Raw genomic sequence first — 18,853 nt, 5'->3', positions numbered from 1 at the left:
AAGTCATTGGTGCCATCAGTTCAGTTCAGTTCAGTCCCTCAGGCTTGTCCATAGCATGGGCATATAAGGGAGAGGAACACACCTGGGAGAGATGGAGATGTTCAAAGACTTTTGCAAATGGAGGGCTGGTGCTGGGAAGAACAGTGTAAGCTGGAAATAGAGACAGAAGTTATCTGTTTAGATATGATGTTTGAAGACATGACAAGAATCAGAGGAAGTGAGCTCTTGAAGTTAGAGTTGAAAATGGTGTGCCTGTGTGCTCAGTCACTTCCATTGTATCCAACTCTCTATGACCCTATGGACTGTAGCCTGGCAGGCTCTCCTGTTCATGGGATTCTCTAGGCAAGGATTCTGGAGTGGGTTGCCATGCCCTCCTCCAGGGGATCTTCCCAACACAGGGATCAAACCTGTGTCTCCTGCATCTCCCACATTGCAGGTGGATTCTTTACCCATTGAGCCACCTAGGAAGCCCCAGTTACAGTTGAAAACGGTGGATGTGTACTATTGCAGTTTTTAAATGGTCCTTAAAATTAACCACATCCAATCCTGATCCTGTGTACAAGTCAGAGCTAAAGGAGAGCTACTTATATATAAAGTTTCTCATTTTCTAAAAAGTAATTGCATATATATATATATATATATATATATATATATATATATATATAAAACATTTCACTCTAGAAAGATTTCAGACAATTTGCATATGTTCCTTACCTGAATCCATTATTCCTTCATGTGTGGATGGGATGAATGAGAGAAGAGGATGCCAAGCAATTCACTTTTCCATGAACACATAGCTACTACAGAATAGCAGAGCTTGGAAATACCTCAAAGCTTTATACTGGTGAATTATCTCACTTTCAGTTCAGTTCAGTTCATTTCAGTTCAGTCGTTCAGTCGTGTCCGACTCTTTGCGACCCCGTGGACTGTAGCCCACCAGGCTCCTCCATCCATGGGATTCTCCAGGCAAGAGTACTGGAGTGGGTTGCCATTTCCTTCTCCAGGGGATCTTCCTGACCCAGGGATCGAACCCAGGTCTCCCGCATCGTAGGCAGATGCTTTAACCTCTGAGCCACCAGTGTCCTTTATCTCACTTTAATGCTGTGAAAATGATTTCCTGTCCATTGAGAGAGTACATCTGGTTACACAGAGAGTACTGGAGGTGGCATCGGGAATCTAGGTGAGGTCAATACAATCTTACAGGAGCCTAGTGAGTTTGTCGGTGGTATGAACAAAGGCCTCACGCCCTCCTTGCCTTTTTCCCTCATGTTTTTGAGTCTTGCTCTTCATGCTGAGTATTGAATGCTGCTGGTAGGGTTGCCTTAAATCTAGATGTGTCAATGAACTAGGTAGGGGATCTGGGAGAGAAAAAAGTGGCCATGTAATTAATCAAGTGGAAACTAAGGGAGCCAGTGCTTGGAAGCTATCATTGAGTGTGGAATAGTGGTGGTGGTAAGTGAGGGAAATATCAGTGTTTCAAGGTTTTGTGCAAAGGTCAAGCCATTTGTGCCATATCATGGGCATATGAGGGAGAAGTATATAAGGGCATATAAGGAAGATAATATTTAATCTTCAGAGAGTTAAAAACATGATTTTCAAATAAATGTAGAATTAACACTAGTTCATGTATATAACTCACAAATTAGGAAGGATGGCAGAGTTGGATAAAAAAAAAAAATTGATGATCAAGATACATACAGGCCATCAGGAAAGGCACACTAAAATGAGATTTTACTTTTGAAGTTAGAATCAAAACCTTCCAATCCTAACCTTTGGGGTTGTCTTTTCTACTAGAAAACAATAACTTCAACTCTATAGGATCAATATCTACCAAATTAACTTGCAACCTAGACCTTTATCAAGTGCAAATAGCAAATCAGACAAGGATCCTTTTTCTTTAACAGAGCAAAGGTTAGCAAATTACAGGGGGCCAAAATCCTCTGGCCATCTGTTTTTACAAATGATTTTTTTTTTTTTTTAAAATAAAGTTTCTTTGGAACAAAGCTATACCTATTCATTTGTGTTGGTCATGGCTATTTTGTTTGATGATGGCAGGGCTGAAGAGTTGTGAGAAAGCAACATGTGGCCTTAAAGCCTAAATTATGTTCTATCTTACCTTCAGGAGGAGAAGTTTGCTGGCTTCCAGTCTAGAGAATGAACTAATCTTTGGTTGGTTAGCTAAATGATGGACTGAACATACAGTTGTCCTTTTGCCTATTTCACATTTTGGGTAGTTTCTCTCAACAGGAGTAAGGAATAGAAACTTGACAATGGAAGTCTTGTGAGAATGGAAGCAGCAAAGCCCACATTACCTTGCGTGCTGATTGGAAAGGTCAAGGGTTCTCTCATTCCCAGTCATGATCCAGTTTTAAGCATAACAGTTTAAGCATAGCATTTCTTTGTGAATACTTTTAGTGTCCAGATTCACATACACTGTGGAAGAGAGAGAGACTGAGAAACAGAGAGAGATGGAGAGAGACTGAGAAAGAGAGAGAGAGTGGGTGAGCAGGCTTTCTGTATCTCTTCATTGGAACCTGGTCTGTATATCTAATGCTGAAAGCCAAGAACTTGGGTGTTATTTTTTATTTTGCCTCAGACCCAGTAGCTTGGTTTAACCACTGAAAAGTAGGCTGGCTAAGGAGCCACTCTGGGAGCCAGGATACATTCAGACAGAGGCTCATTGTTCTGAGGTCTGTATTTAGTTTGGGTCCAGAGTGACCTGTGTTTTCAGATCCTCGAACATTCATCACTTCCCTTCTCAGAAACAGCTGTGGAGATGAACCACAAGTTCTACCCAGAGAAACACTAAATTCACGCATAATGTCCATTTTCTTGGGAGGCAAAAAGCCTCCCCAGGTCTGAAAGAGACACTGAACTCCCACATCCCCCAAATCTGGGTTGTGCTTCAAGGATTCATTCACCCCACTTAGAAGGAACAAGAAACCTGCTCTTTAACAAAAATGGAATTACCACTTTCACTTTTCTGGGGTCAACCTTGGCTTTTCTAGAGTTAGAAAAATAAAAAATTACTAAGAGCAATTCTCTTTCGCTCCAATTGAGTTTGATGCTCCAAGCATCAACTATTGTTACTAGTGGTACCATTCTCTTCACTATTCATTTTATATTTCATTCTATGTTCTTATAAATGTATTATAAGGAATAATGAAGAGATTGAAATGACCTAAATGTCCATGACAGATGAATAGATAAAGAAAATATGGTATATACATAGAATGGAATGGTATGCAGTCTTACAAAAGAAGGGTATTTTATCATTTGCTACAGCATGGATGAATGTTGAAGACATTATGTTAAGTTAAGTAAATATAGGTGCATGATTTCACCTCTATGAGTTATCTAAAGTATGCAAACTCTTAGAAGGATAAAGTAGAATAGTGGCTGGTAGGGCCTAGTGGCAGGGAGGAAAGAGAAGTGGCGATTCAATGAGTATAGTGTTTCAGTCATGCCAAATAAAAAGTTCTAGAGCTATGCTTTACAGTAGTATGCATATAGCTAACAATACTACATTTTATTTTATTTTTTAAAAAATAATATATAACATTTATTTATAAAGTACTTCTTGACTATCTTATACATTCAGATCCTGTGGTGAATGTTTGGAATATAATGGAGAACAAAGAAATGGTTCTTTCCCTAATGAATTTAATAGTCTAGTGGGGAAGACAGAAAAGAAAGGGTATTTTCTGAAGTTTGCTGTTTTCTTGAATGTTGGCCACCTGAAATACTACATTTTAAATTAAGATGTTAGGGTAGATTTCCTGTTATGCTTTTTAAAATCACAATAAAATAGTGCTGCTTATATAAACATGCATTTATTTCCTTTTAAAATAATCATAAAAATATGCTATTGTGTAATCAAAACATAGATAAACCTCTTTAAGGTGAGGAGATGGAGCTTGGTTAGGATACATGAAGATATCTTAGGGGTTCAAGTATGAACCTTAAAAAAAGACTAATGGAAACTTTCAGAATAATGGTAACATTTATTTTCCTGTGTTTGGGTTTGTGTGAGGTATATAATAGTTGAGTGAAACAGGAAAATTAAGAATTTGGATTCTATTTTTGTTTTTCAGTGGGAGTTTCAGTGGGGCAGACTAATGAATACCTACACTCAAATGAATTCTGTTATCCAGAACCATAGAGGAAAATCCTATATCCATTCTAGAAAATCCAGGTTTCTGTAAGGTACACTTCCAGTATCTTCAGACTACTGATAATAAACTCTCATTAGAATGACTGTGGAAATTGTCACTGAGTTTTTGGGTAAAGCTATGAAACATAAACAAAGTTTAAAAAGATATAATTTTAAATTTATAATGGTTGAACAGTCCCAAGATAAAATGTTAAGAATTCTGGCATCCACTAAATTTCAAGTCTTTTATGCCCAGGCAGAAGATATTTTTAATTCATTAAGAGTCACAGAAATGGCAAGATCTAAACCTGAGATGAACCCAATTTGGAGATATAAACTTAATATATTATGAAATATATGTGACATATTTGATATACATACAGTGATGTCTTTGACAAAGGCCACTCCTTCTTGTAATTATGGGTTAGCTGTCAAAGCAACTGTAAGAGTTTAGAGCATCCATTCATTTCTGCCATAAGGATCCAGTCAAACCCTTGACAAAAACTCCCATGCTTACTACCCTGAAGGATCCTGGAGAGGTGATTACCAAATTTTTATATAACATTTCACGTAGTTCTAAACACTATGCTTGGCCAAGTCTAATGGGAAATGGCTTTAACTAGCTAGGCTGAGGATTCTTTTCTTCTCTGAGTAGGTATCTTAATTTCAATAAGATATAGGGCTTCTCTGGTGTCTCAGTGGTAAACAATACACCTGAAAATGCAGGAGACACAGGTTTGAGGGTTCAGAAGATCTTCTGGAGAAGAAAAAGGCAACCCACTCTAGTATTCTTGCCTGGGAAATCCCACTGGACAGAGGAGCCTGGCGGGCTACAGTCTGTGGTGTCACAAAAGAGTAGGACATGACTTAGCTACTAAGCGAAAACAATGGCATAAGTAGGAATAAAGCATAAAATGTTTTAATTATAAAATCTTTAGAAATATAAAAACAGTAGTATTAAGAACATTTCATTGAAAAATGTGTACTAGTTTAGTATAATTTTGTAATATTTAAGAAAATTTAGCCTATTAAAATGCATAATAAATTCAGTTTCAAAATTTATAGTTAGGCAATCATTTATTTTTTCTAAGTTTGATGTTTTTGAATTGTGGTCTGGAGAGGACTCTTGAGTATATCTTGGACAGCAAGGATATCAAGCCAGTCATAAGGAAATCATCCCTGAATGTTCATTGTATGGACTGATGCTGAAGTTGAAGCTCCAATACTTTGGCCATCTGACGCAAAGAGTTGATGCACTGGAAAAGACCTTGATGCTAGGATAGGAAAGATTGAGGACAGGAAGGGAAAAGAGCAACAGAGTACGAGATGATTGGATGGCATCATCAACTCAATGGATATCAGTTTGAGCAAAGTCCAGAGATAGAGACAGAGATAGAGAAGGAGAGGGAGAGGGAAGCTGGAGTGTTGCAGTCCATGGGTCACAGACTTGGTCACAACATAGCCACAGAACAACAAAAACAAGCTTATATGTAGAACTGGATCATTTAAGAGTATACATGTCAGCAAAATTTAATTTTAAAATATCAGATCTGTATGAATTGAATTCATACAATGTATGTATGAATTCTTCAAGAGATGAGAATACCAGACCACCTTACCTGCCCCTTGAGAAATCTGTATGCAGGCCAGGAAGCAACAGTTAGAACTGGACATGGAAAAACAGACTGATTTCAAATAGGGAAAGGTGTATGTCAACACCTGTATATTGTCACCTTGTTATTTAACTTGTATGCAGAGTACATCATGAGAAATGCTGGGCTGGATGAAGCACAAGCTGGAATCAAGATTGCCGGGAGAAATATCAATAACCTCAGATATGCAGATGAAACCACACTTATGGCAAAAAGTGAAGAACTAAAGAGTTCTTTTGCTGAAAATAAAAGAGGAGAGTGAAAAAGCTGGCCTAAAACTCAATGTTCAGAAAACTAAGATCATGTCATCTGGTCCCATCACTTCATGGCAAATAGATGAGGAAACAGTGACAGCCTTTATTTTGGGGGGCTCCAAAATCACTGCAGATGGTGACTGCAGCCATAAAATTAAAAGATGTTTGCTTCTTGGGAGAAAAGTTATGACCAACCTAGACAGTATATTAAAAAGCAGAGACATTACTTTGCCAACAAAGGTCCACCTAGTCAAAGCTATGATTTTCCAGTAGTCATGTATGGATGTAAGAGTTGGACTATAAAGAAAGCTGAGCACCTAAGGATTAACTTTTTTGAACTGTGGTGTTGGAGAAGACTCTTGAGAGTCCCTTGGACTGCAAGGAGAGCCAACCAGGCCATCCTAAAGGAAATCAGTCCTGAATATTCATTGGAAGGACTGATGTTGAAGCTGAAACTCCATTACTTTGGCCCCCTGATGCAAAGAGCTGACTCATTTGAAAAGACCCTGATGCTGGGAAAGATTGAAGGCAGGAGAAGAAGGGGATGACAGAGAATGAAATGGTTGGATGGCATCACTGACTTAATGGACATGAGTTTGAGTAAATTCTGGGAGTTGGTAATGGGCAGGGAGGGCTGGAGTGCTACAGTCCATGGGGTCGCAAAGAGTCGTACATGACTGAGGGGCTGAACTGAACTGAACTGATGAATTAAAGAGATTAGATGCTCAAACAATTGAAATACTTAAAAGTGAAACTGGAGTCTAAATATTTAAATTTAGTTTAAATGTTTAAAAATTTTTAAGGAATTTGTTATTGTCAACAATATCACTCAAAAGTTCTTTGGAAGCAATTACTAAACTTTACTGTGCTTTTAAACATAAACATAAAGTAAATTATAGAAAAATCAGTTTCTTGAAGTTCAACATTATTAAATACAATGTGGTTTGGTTAAATATAGAAATGAACTTTTCTGCACATAAAAACTATGCTCAAGAACTTTACAGAACCTCATGTATACCACAGCTCATTTTGGAGATGAGGAGCTGAGATCAAAGAAATGTAAAGTGTCTTTTCAAAGAGGAAAAAACTGGAAAAGATGAACTTAAAATTCCATTTCTTGCTCTTCAAAAAATTATTTTTTAAACAACATTTTATTAGACACATTTAGGTATATTAAATATGTGATGCAGTCAGCCTAACATTTTTAATAATTTATTATTTCAGATTGTAGCCTTTTATTTCCCATGTTGATATTTCAGTTCTTCTAGTATATTCTGACTGGCATTTTCCTAACTATACTCGGTGGTTTCATTGTTATAGTTTCTATTGGCGATTATTTGCAGGTTTTCAGAGAGAGACTGAACATGAGTTTATTTTACCTCCTCTTTATTGAAATATATAAAACTTTCACAATTTGAAGAGCAAAAAAATCCAATGTTTAGTCCAAGCCTTTTATTGGCTGGAGACCCTCTAATCAGGTAGGATAACTTATGAACCCCCTCTCATTAGGTTTTCCTTGGAGATCAACATTCAGGAAAAGGAGGTTATACATTGCATACCCTCTTACTAACCCAGAAGTTGGTTGGTGAGTTGAAAAACCAATTGCAACAGACACAGAGACATAAGGATATATGTGCAGTTGGAATCATGTGGTATCTAGCTATTTTAGATTGGCAACTCTTACTTAGCAACACTCAATAAAGATTCTTTTGATGATTTACTAGATCATCTCTTTTTAGTGCTGAATAATACTCCATTGTCTGGTTTGTCACAATTTATTTATCCATTAAGCTACTGAAGGACATCCTGGTTGCCTCCAAGTTGTGACAAGTATGAATGAAGCTACTATAAACATTAATTAACAGATTTTTGTGTAAATATGAGTTTTCAACTCCTCTGGGTAAATACTAAGGAGCACAATTGCTGGATAGTATCATAGTTCAGTTCAGTTCGGTCGCTCAGTCCTGTCCAACTCTTTGCGACCCCATGAATAGCAGCACGCCAGGCCTCCCTGTCCATCACCAACTCCCAGAGTTCACTCAGACTCACATCCATAGAGTAGGTGATGCCATCCAGCCATCTCATCCTCTGTTGTCCCCTTCTCCTCTTGCCCCCAATCCCTCCCAGCAGATAGTATCATAAAAGTATGCTCAATTTTCTAAGAAACTACCAAATTGTCTTCCCAAAAAATGGCTATACCATTTTGCATTTTCACCTGCAATAAGAGTTCCTATTGCTCCAGTCCTTGCCAGAATTTGGTATTGCCAGGGTTTAGGATCTTAGCCATTCTAATAGTTTTCTGCCCATTTAAAAAATAAAGTGCATTTTCTTATTGCTGGGTTTTAAGAGTTCTTTGTACACTTTGGATACGTCATTTATCAGATAGCTCTTTTGTAAATATTTAGCATAGTCTGTGATTTGTCATTCTCTTGTTAGTGTGCTTCACAAAGGAGATTAAAAAAAAATTTTAATACCATCCAGCTATTATTTCTTTCTTTCATTAATTCTGCCTCCAGTTTTTTAAAAACACATTGCCAAACATGAATTCACATGATAGTATACATGTTAGAATGTCATTCTCCCAAATCATCCCACCCTCTCCCTCTCTGGGAATGCATGTAAGAATTAAAGATTTTAAAATTTAAAAAATTAAAAAAATAAAAAATAAAAAAAAAATAATTAAAAAAAAAATTAAAAAAAAAAATAAAAACACATTGCCATATTGAAGGTTTTTCATCTGTTATTTCCTAAAAGTTTTAAAGTTTTGCATTTTACATTTAGATCTGTGATTCATTTTGCATCAATTTGTGTGAAGGATGTAAGATTTGTTTTGATTCTTTTGTGTGTGCATGTGTATGTCCAGTTGTTCTGGCACTGTTTGTTGAAAAGACTGTCTTTGCACCATTGTATTGCTTTTGTTCCTTTGTCAAGGTCAGCTGACTATATTTGCATGGGTCTATTTCTGGATCTCTGCTCAGGCCCATTGATCTATTTGTCTATTTCACTAAAATCACACAATCTTGATTACTGAAGCTCTATATTAAGTCTTGAAGTCTGGTAGCATCAGTCCTCCAACTTTGTTTTCCTTCATCAATATTGTGTTGACTATGCTGAATCATTTGCCTCTCTGTGGAAACTTTAGAGGGCTACCCATGTGTCACTAGTGGTCAAGAACCTGCCTACCAATGCAAGAGATGTAAGAGAAGTGGGGGTCAAGAAGATTCCCTGGAGGAGAGCATAGCAGCCCACTCCAGTATTCTTACCTGGAGAATCCTATGGACAGAGGAGCTTGGTGGGCTATGGTCCATAACATCACAAAGAGTCAGACATGCCTGAAGCAAAGTAGCATGCGAGCACAGAAACTTTAAAATTAGTCTGTCTATATCCACAAAACTAGTTTGCTGGTATTTTGATTGAAATTATACTGAATCTTGATATCAAATTGAGAAAAACTGACATCTTGCCAATTCTGAGTCTTCTGATCCACGAACTTGAAACTCTCCATGTATTTGGATGATTTAATTAATTAGAATTTTGCTTTCCTTGGCACTTGGTAAAGAACACACCTGCCAATGCAAAACACATAAGAGACACGGGTTCAAAAACCTGGGTAGGAAAGATCCCATGGATAAGGAAATGGCAACCAACTGCAGTATTCTTGCCTAGAAAATCCCATGGACAGAGGAGCCTGGCAGGCTACAGTCCATAGGATCACACAGAATAGGACACGACTGAAGCGACTATGCACACAGTGATATATACAAAATATCTTACTAGTTTTATAATTAAATATTGCCTTTTGAAGGAGTGCCAACATAAATGGTATTGTGTTTTTAATTTAAATTCCACTTCATTGCTGGTGTAAAGGGAAACAACTGTATGTTAAACTTGTATCATACAGTCTGGCTATAGATCAGTTCAGTCACTCAGTCGTGTCCGACTCTTTGCAACCCCAGGGCTGCAGCATGCTGGGCTTCCCTGTCCATCACCAACTCCTGGAGCTTGCTCAAACTAATGTCCACTGAGCCGGTGATGCCATCTAACCATCTCATCCTCTGTCGTCCCCTTATTCTCCCGCCTTCAATCTTTCCCAGCATCAGGGTCTTTTCCAACTAGTCAGCTCTTCGCATGAGATGGCCAAAGTATTGGTTTTAGCTTCAGCATCAGTCCTTCCAATGAACACTGAGGACTGATTTCCTTCAGGATGGACTGGTTGGACTCATCGCTGTCCAAGGGACTCTGAAGAGCCTTCTCCAAAACCAGAGTTCAAAAGCAACAATACTTTGGTGCTCAGTTTTCTTTAGAGTCCAACTCTCACATCCATACATGACTACTGGAAAAACTATATCTTTGACTAGACGGACCTTTGTTGGCAAAGTAATGTCTCTGTTTTTTAATATGCTGTTTATTCTTTTCATTGCAATGGTGAATTGAATTGTTTCCTTAATTTCTTTTTCTATTTGTCATTATTAGTGTATAGGAATGCAAGGGATTTCTGTGTGTTGATTTTATATCCTGCAACTTTACTATATTCATTGATTACTATTCTAATAATTTTCTGGTGGAGTCTTTAGGGTTTTCTATGTAGAGGATCATGTCATCTGCAAACAGTGAGAGTTTTACTTCTTCTTTTCCAATTTGGATTCCCTTTATTTCTTTTTCTGCTCTGATTGCTGTGGCCAAAACTTCCAGAACTATGTTGAATAGTAGTGATGAAAGTAGGCACCCTTGTCTTGTTCCTGACTTTAGGGAAAATGCTTTCAATTTTTCACCATTGAGGATAATGTTTGCTGTGGGTTTGTCATATATAGCTTTTATTATGTTGAGGTATGTTCCTTGTACTTCTGCTTTCTGGAGAGATTTTATCATAAATAGGTGTTGAATTTTGTCAAAGGCTTCTTCTGCATCTATTGAGATAATCATATGGCTTTTATTTTTCAATTTGTTAATATGGCGTATTCCATTGATTTATTTGCAGATATTGAAGAATCCTTGCATCCCTGGGATAAAGCCATTGCAACGAAAAGAATAAAATACTTAGGAATATATCTACCCAAAGAAACTAAGTGAAGTGAAGTGTAGTTGCTAAGTCGTGTCTGACTCTTTGCGACCCCACAGACTGTAGCCTACCAGGCTTCTCTGTCCATGGGATTTTCCAGGCAATAGTACTGGAGTGGATTGCCATTTCCTTCTCCAGGGGATCTTCCCAACCCAGGGCTCGAACCCGGGTCTCCGGCATTGCAGACAGGCACTTTACCATCTGAGCCACCAGGGAAGTCAAAGACCTATATATAGAAAAGTATAAAACACTGGTGAAAGAAATCAAAGAGGACACCAATAGATGGAGAATTATATCATGTTCATGGATCAGAAGAATCAATATAGTGAAAATGAGGATACTATGCAAAGCAATCTATAGATTCAATGCAATCCCTATCAAGCTATGAGTGGTATTTTTCACAGAACTAGAATGAATAATTTCACAATTTGTATGGAAATACAAAAGACCTCAAATAGCCAAAGCAATCTTGAGAAAGAAGAATGGAACTGGAGGAATCAACCTGCCGGACTTCAGGCTCTACTACAAAGCCACAGTCATCAAGACAGTATGGTACTGGCACAAAGACAGAAATATAGATCAATGGAACAAAATAGAAAGTCCAGAGATAAATCCACACACCTATGGACACCTTATCTTTGACAAAGGAGGTAAGAATATACAATGGATTAACGACAATCTCTTTAACAAGTGGTGCTGGGAAAACTGGTCAACCACTTGTAAAAGAATGAAACTAGATCATTTTCTAACACCATACACAAAAATAAACTCAAAATGGATTAAAGATCTAAACGTAAGACCAGAAACTATAAAATTCATAGAGAAGAACATAGGCAAAAGACTCTCTGACATAAATCACAGCAGGATCCTCTATGACCCACCTCCCAGAATATTGGAAATAAAAGCAAAAATAAACAAATGGGACCTAATTAAACTTAAAAGCTTCTGCACAACAAAGGAAACTATAAGCAAGGTGAAAAGACAGCCTTCAGAATGGGAGAAAATAATAGCAAATGAAGCAACTGACAAACAACTAATCTCAAAAATATACAAGCAACTCCTGCAGCTCAATTCCAGAAAAATAAATGACCCAATCAAAAAATGGGTCAAAGAACTAAACAGACATTTCTCCAAAGAAGACATTAAGATGGCTAGCAAACACATGAAAAGATGCTCAACATCACTCATTATCAGAGAAATGCAAATCAAAACCACAATGAGGTACCATTTTACGCCAGTCAGAATGGCTGCGATCCAAAATTCTGCAAGCAATAAATGCTGGAGAGGGTGTGGAGAAAAGGGAACCCTCTTACACTGTTGGTGGGAATGCAAACCAGTACAGCCACTATGGAGAACAGTGTGGAGATTCCTTAAAAAACTGGAAATAGAACTGCCATACGACTCAGCAATCCCAGTGCTGGGCATACACACCAAGGAAACCAGAATTGAAAGAGACACGTGTACCCCAATGTTCACCACAGCACTGTTTATGTTAGCCAAGACATGGAAGCAATCTAGATGTCCATCAGCAGACGAATGGATAAGAAAGCTGTGGCACATATACACAATGGAGTATTACCTAGCCATTAAAAAGAATACATTTGTATCAGTTCTAATGAAATGGATGAAACTGGAGCCTATTATACAGAGTGAAGTAAGTCCAAAGAAAAACACCAATACAGTATACTAATGAATATATATGGAATTTAGAACAATGGTAATGATAACCCTGTATGCAAGACAGCAAAAGAGACACAGATGTATGGAACAGTCTTTTGGACTCTGTGGGAGAGGGTGAGGGTGGAATGATTTGGAGGAATGGCAATGAAACATGTATATTATTATATGTGAAATGAATCACCAGTCCAGTTTTGATGCATGATACAGGATGCTCGGGGCTGATGCACTGGAATGACCCAGAGGGATGGGATGGGGAAGGTGGTGGGAGGGGGATTCAGAATGGAGAACACATGTACACCTGTGGCGGATTCATGTCAATGTATGGCAAAACCAATGCAATATTGTAAAGTAACAACAACAACAACAGAAATATATATATATATATATATATATATATATATATATATATGCTGTTTAGGTTGGTCATAGCTTTTCCTTCAGGGAGCAAGCTTCTTTTAATTTTATGGCTGCAGTCACCATCTGCAGTGATTTTGGAGCACGCCCCAGCCCACCCCCCCCACCTACTCCACCCCCCCACCCCCCGTCCCCTCCCCTCCCCCCCGCCAAATGAAGACTATCACTGTTTCCACTGTTTCCCCATCTATTTGCCATGAGGTGATGGGACCAGATGCTGTCATCTTAGTTTTCTGAATGTTGAGTGTTAAGCCAACTTTTTCATTCTCCTCTTTCACTTTCATCAAGAGGCTTTTTAGTTCCTTTTCACTTTCTGCCATAAGGGTGGTGTCGTCTGCGTATCTGAGGTTATTGATATTTCTGCCTGCAATCTTGATTCCAGCTTGTGCTTCATCCAGCCCAGAGTTTCTCGTGATGTATTCTGCATATAAGTTAAATAAGCAGGGTGACAATATACAGCCGTGATGTGCTCCTTTCCCAGTTTGGAGCCAGTCTGTTGTTCCATGTCCAGTTCTAATAGTTGCTTCTTCACCTGCACACAGATTTCTAAAGAGGCAGGTCAAGTGGTCTGCTATTCCTATCTCTTGAAGAATTTTCCCCAGTTTGTTGTGATCCATACAGTCAAAGGCTTTGGTGTAGTCAATAAAGCAGAAGTAAATGATTTTCTGGAACTCTCACTTTTTTGATGATCCAACGGATGTTGGCAATTTGATCTCTCCCTTTTCTAAATCCTGCTTGAACATCTGGAAATTCTCAGTTAATGTACTGTTGAAGCCTGGCTTGGAGAATTTTGAGCTTTACTTTGCTAGCATGTGAAATGAGTGCAATTGTGTGGTAGTTTGAACATTCTTTGGCATTGCTTTTCTTTGGGACGGGAATGAAAACTGACTTTTTCCAGTCCCGTGGCCACTGCTGATTTTTCCAAGTTTGCTGACATATTGAGTACAGCGCTTTCACAGCATCATCTTTTAGGATTTGCAATCGCTCAGCTGGAATTCCATCAACTCCACTAGCTTTGTTCACAGTGATGAGGCCCACTTGACTTCACATTCTAGGATGTCTGGCTCTAGGTGAGTGATCACACGATTGTGATTATCTGGGTCAATAGGATCTTTTGTTTGTACAGTGCTTCTTTGTATTCTTACCACCTCTTCTTAATTTTTGCCCTTTATTGTGCTCATCTTTGCATGAAATGTTCCCTTAGTATCTTTAATTTTCTCAAAGAGATCTCTAGTCTTTCCCATTCTATTGTTTTCCTCTATTTACTTGCATTAATCACTGAGGAAGGCTTTCTTATCTCTGCTGGTTATTCTTTGGAACTCTGCATTCTAATGGGTTTCTTTCCTTTTCTTTTTTGTCTTTCACTTCTCTTTTCACAGCTACACAACTATCTTTCCTTTTTTGCATTTCTTTTTCTTGGGAATGGTATTGATTTCTGCCTCGTGTACAATATCACAAATCTCCATCCATAGTACATCAGGCACTCTATCAGATCTAATTCCTTGATCCATTTGTCAATTCCACTGTATAATTATAAGGGATTTGATTTAGATCATACCTGTTGTTCCATGTTATTCCATATCCAGTTCTAACTGTTGCTTCCTGACCTCCATATGGGTTTCTCAAGAGGCAGGTCTGGTGGTCTGGTATTCCCATCACTTTCAGAATTTTCCACAATTTATTGTGATCCACACAGTCAAAGGCTTTGACATAGTCAATAAAGCAGAAATAGATGTTTTCTGGAACTCTCTTGCTTTTTCCATGATCCAGGGGATGTTGGCAATTTGATCTCTGGTTCTTCTGCATTTTCTAAAACCAGCTTGAACATCTGGAAGTTCTCAGTTCATGTACTGCTGAAGCCTGGCTTGGAGAATTTTGAGCATTACTTTACTAGTGTATGAGATGAGTGCAATTGTGCACTCATGAGCAGTTTCAGCATTCTTTGGCATTGCCTTTCTTTGGGATTGGAATGAAAACTGACCTTTTCCAGTCCTGTGGCCAATGCTGATTTTCCAAACTTGCAGACATATTGAGTGTAGCACTTTCACAGCATCATCTTTCAGGATTTGAAATAGCTCAACTGGAATTCCATCACCTCCACTAGCTTTGTTTATAGTGATGCTTTCTAAGGCCCACTTGACTTCACATTCCAGAATGTCTGGCTCTAGGTGAGTAATTATACCATCGTGATTATCTTTATCATGAAGATCTTTTTTTGTACAGTTCTTCTGTGTATTCTTGCCACCTGTTCTTAATATCTTCTGCTTCTGTTAGGTCCATACCATTTCTGTCTTTTATCAAGCCCATCTTTGCATGAAATGTTCCCTTGGTATCTCTAATTTTCTTGAAGAGATCTCTAGTCTTTCCCATTCTGTTCTTTCCCTCTATTTCTTTGCATTGATCACTGAGGAAGGCTTTCTTATCTCTTTTTGTTATTCTTTGGAACTCTACATTCAGATACTTATATCTTTCCCTTTCTCCTTTGCTTTTCGCTTCTCTTCTTTTCACAGCTATTTGTAAGGCCTTCCCAACAGCCATTTTGCTTTTTTTTTGCATTTCTTTTCCATGGGGATGGTCTTGATCCCTGTCTCCTGTACAATGTCATGAACCTCCGTCCTTAGTTCATCAGGCACTCTATCTAGCAGATCTAGTCCCTTAAATCTCTTTCTCACTTCCACTGTATAATAATAAGGGATTTGATTTAGGTCATACCTGAATGGCCTAGTGGTTTTCCCTGCTTTCTTTAAGTCTGAATTTGGCCATAAGGGGCTCATGATCTGAGCCACAGTCAGCTCCCAGTCTTGTTTTTGCTGACTGTACAGAGCTTCTCCATCTTTGGCTACAAAGAATATAATCAATATGATTTCAGTGTTGACCATCTGGTGATGTCCATGTGTAGAGTCTACTCTTGTATTGTTGGAAGAGGGTGTTTGCTATGACCAGTGTGTTCTCTTGGCAAAACTCTATTAGCCTTTGCCCTGCTTCATTCCGTATTCCAAGGCAAATTTACCTGTTACTCCAGGTGTTTCTTGACATCCTACTTTTGCATTCCAGTCCCCTAAAATGAAAAGCTCATCTTTTCTGGGTGTTAGTTCTAAAAGGTCTTGCAGGTCTTCATAGAACAGTTCAACTTTTGCTTCTTCAACGTTACTGGTTGGGGTATAGACTTGGATTACTGTGATATTGAATGATTTGCCTTGGAAACAAAGAGAGATCATTCTGTCGTTTTTGAGATTGCATCCAGGTACTACATTTCAGATTCTTTTATTGATCATGATGGCTGCTCCATTTCTTCTAAGGGATTCCTGCCTTTAGTAGTAGATATAATGGTCATCTGAGTTAAATTCACCCATTCCAGTCCATTTTAGTTCACTGATTCCTAGAATGTCGATGTTCACTCTTGCCATCTACTGTTTGACCACTTCCAGCTTGCCTTGATTCATGGACCTGATATTCCAGGTTTCTATGCAATATTGCTATTTAGAGCATCGGACCTTGCTTCTATCACCAGTCACATCCACAACTGGGTATTGCTTTTGCTTTGGCTTCATCCCTCCATTCTTTCTGGAGTTATTTCTCCACTGATCTCCAGCAACATATTGGGCACCTACTGACCTGGGGAATTCCTCTTTCAGTATCCTATCATTTTGCCTTTTCATACTGTTCATGGGGTTCTCAAGGCAAGAATACTGAAGTGGTTTGCCATTCCCTTCTCCAGTGGACCACATTCTGTCAGCTCAACATTCAGAAAACTAAGATCATGGCATCTGGTCCCATCACTTCATGGGAAATAGATGGGGAGACAGTGGAAACAGTGTCAGACTTTATTTTGGGGGGCTCCAAAATCCCTGCATATGGTGACTGCAGCCATAAAATTAAAAGACACTTACTCCGTGGAAGAAAAGCTATGACCAACATAGATAGCATGTTGAAAAGCAGAGACATTACTTTGCCAACAAAGGTCTGCCTAGTCAAGGCTATGGTTTTTCCAGTGGTCATGTATGGATGTGAGAGCTGTACTGTGATGAAAGCTGAGTGCCAAAGAATTGATGCTTTTGAACTGTGGTGTTGGAGAAGACTCTTGAGAGTCCCTTGAACTGCAAGGAGATCCAACCAGTCCATTCTGAAGGAGATCAGCCCTAGGATTTCTTTGGAAGGAATGATGCTAAAGCTGAAACTCCAGTACTTTGGCCACCTCATGCTAAGAGTTAACTCATTGGAAAAGACTGTGATGCTGGGAGGGATTGGGGGCAGAAGGAAAAGGGGATGACAGAGGATGAGATGGCTGGATGGCATCACTGACTGGATGGACGTGAGTGTGAGTGAACTCTGGGAGTTGGTGATGGACAGGGAGGCCTGGCGTGATGTGATTCACGGGGTCGCAAGGAGTCGGACATGACTGAGGGACTGAACTGAACTGAACTGAACTGAGTGGTCTAGCGATTTTCCCTACTTTGTTCAATTTAAGTCTGGATTTGTCAATAAGGGGTTCTGAGCCACAGCCAGCTCCCAGTCTTGTTTTTGCTGACTGTAAAGAGCTTCTCCATCTTTGGCTGCAAAGAATCTAATCAATTTGATTTTGGTTTGACCATCTGGTGATGTCAATGTGTAGAGTCTTCTCTTGTGTTGTTGGAAGAGTGTGTTTGCTATAACTAGTGTGTTCTCTTGGAAAAACTCCATTAGCGTTTGTCCTGTTTCATTCTATACTCCAAGGCTAAATTTGCCCATTACTCCAGATATTTCTTGACCTCCTACTTTTACATTCCAGTCCTGTATAATGAAAAGGAAATCTTTTTTGGGTGTTAATTCTATAAGGTCTTGTAAATCTTCATAGAATCATTCAGCTTCTTCAGCATTACTGTCTGGGGCATAGGTTTGGATTACCGTGATATTTAATGGTTTGCCTTGGAAATGAGCAAAGATCATTCTGTTGTTTCTGAGATTGCATCCAAGTACTGCATTTCAGACTCTTTTGCTGACTATGATGTCTATGCCATTTCTTTTAAGGAATTCTTGCCCACAGTTGTAGAGATATGGTCATCTGAGTTAAATTCGCCCATTCCGGTCCATTTTAGTTTGCTTATTCCTAAAATGTCAATGTTCACTCTTGCCATCTACTGTTTGACCATTTCCAACTTGACTTGATTCATGGACCCACCATTCCAGGTTCCTATGCAATATTGCTCTTTACAGTATCGGATTTCACTTCCATCACCAGTTACATCCACAACTATGTGTTGTTTTTTCTTTGGCTCTGTCTCTTCATTCTCTCTGAAGTTATTTCTCCACTGATCTTCAGTAGCATATTGGGCACCTATGGACCTGGGGAGTTCTTCTTTCAGTGTCCTATCTTTTTGCCTTTTCCTTCTGTTCATGGGGTTCTCAAGGCAGGAATTCTGAAGTGGTTTGCCATTCCCTTCTCCAGTGGACCACTTTTTGTCAGAACTCCCCACCATGACACGTCTGTCTTGGGTGGTCCTACATGGCATGGCTTATAGTTTCATTGGCTTAGGCAAGGCTGTGGTCCCTGTGATCAGATTGGCTAGTTTTCTGTGATTGTGGTTTGGCTATAATCATTTAGCCAAATCATTATCTGTCTATAATCATTTATTAATTTCAGGAGTCTTTTTTTTTTTCAACT

Source organism: Ovis aries, chromosome 13 (genome assembly GCF_016772045.2).
Source record: "Ovis aries strain OAR_USU_Benz2616 breed Rambouillet chromosome 13, ARS-UI_Ramb_v3.0, whole genome shotgun sequence".
In the NCBI taxonomy this organism is placed as follows: Eukaryota; Metazoa; Chordata; class Mammalia; order Artiodactyla; family Bovidae; genus Ovis; species Ovis aries.
The sequence above is the reverse complement of the archived record's forward strand: the minus strand, read 5'-3'. Positions refer to the sequence as shown.